The following is a 1,721-nucleotide window of genomic DNA, read 5'->3' on the forward strand; positions in this document are numbered from 1 at the left end:
CCCCCCTATTTCTAAACCCTTTTGCTGCTTCTTCTATTTAACGAACTGGCATAATTCAATGCTAGTATTTTGTTTATCAGATTTACTGATGATGGTTTACTCTTCCATGAGCATAATCGAAATTTGTGTAATTTAAGACACATTTGTCTTTTCTTTTGTGAAACCCAACTCGGGGCGAATGGGTTCATCACTCCAATAAAACATGGAGACACAAGTAATATAATATATAAATAATATACGAAAAATTCACCTTAAAAAAATCAAATTTACATTCTATGTGTGCTGTGGTGACGATCATTACCGTTACGCCTCTGATGTATGTTAGATGGGAAAGGTGTTTTTAATACGGTATTTCAAACTGAGACCTTGAATTGTTCTCCACTTCCTGCCCCCCCCCCCCCTTCCACCTTGCCCTCTTCCCTGGGCTCCTGACTCGTTTTGCTCCTTCTTACTGCTGTCTTTCAGCCACACCCCTGATCTTAGGGTAGGTGAGATCTAACACATAGACTTTTCGGATAACAACAAAAATATCTTGGAGGTCCCGTATGCAAGCTGCACACGTTAAATATCCCTTAGAGGTCCTAAAATCGATGAGTCGCTTCGGCCACCACCCTGGCAAAACTCAAAATTAATTCCTACCAAACTAAAAAAAACGCTTAATGTGTACCGCGCTCTCATACGACCTTATGCAGTAGCGAGCGCCGTTGAAAACTTACCAAAACCCAAAAAAATATGTATTTTAGATGGGAGGGGTCCCTATGCAAATTTCACACTGAGACCTTGAATTGTTCTGCGAATGGACGCGCATATTTCTATCTAAACTTCAACACGTGTTTTCTTCTTCACATAAAATCAGTTGATACCAAACATTAAACAACTTTATCTAGAGTACGCTGATAAAAACCTGTCTGAGAAAAAGATTTAAACGTCCAATAATTTCCCTCACCCTTTACACTGATACGTTTTAGGAGAAAATACATCGGAAGAAAAAATGTGTGGCATCGTGGTGAAATCAGACACTCGTCATAATACATGTAATGAAATCAAAGAAACCAACAAGTTTCCTCTTGTGGGGTAATTTTAGTCCATGTTTGTGTTCCGTTTTGTCTATTTAAAAATACATTCCTGTGTGGACTTGACTAAAAGAAAATAAATAAAAAGTAAACTCGCAGTTTCCAAGTAATCCAAGGACACGTCAGCTTTGGAAATCACCAAACTTTGCCGTCCATTTTCTCGCTCACTTTCCGTTTGACACCAGCTTCCCCACCTTCTTCACTCGCAAATATCTCAGCTTCTTTTTTAAAGACAGATAGGTATATTTTGATTTTAAAAGGACAAATAAACATAGGCTTTCAGATCATAACAACAACTCCACATGCCCCAAAACGGAAGAGCGCATGATTCCACCGCCTTGTGACACACAAAATAAAAAACAGCTGTCTCATAATAGTGAAAGGGGCATTCGTTTGTTTGTTTGTTCGTTTGTTCGTTTGTTTGTTTGTTTCTTTAAGTAAAGCGAAAAACATCGACGGGAAATAAAGTAAGATAGATAGGCAGACATAAACAACAGATCGAAAGTAAAGAAGTAGAACCTACCAATACCGCCCACCAATCACTCGAAAAGGGGGCATTCGAAGATATCAACGATATGAGTTATTTATATATCTATCTATCTATCTATCTATCTATCTATCTATCTATCTATCTATCTATATATATAT

The sequence above is a fragment of the Aplysia californica genome, unplaced genomic scaffold (genome assembly GCF_000002075.1).
Source record: "Aplysia californica isolate F4 #8 unplaced genomic scaffold, AplCal3.0 scaffold00184, whole genome shotgun sequence".
Taxonomy (NCBI): domain Eukaryota; kingdom Metazoa; phylum Mollusca; class Gastropoda; order Aplysiida; family Aplysiidae; genus Aplysia; species Aplysia californica.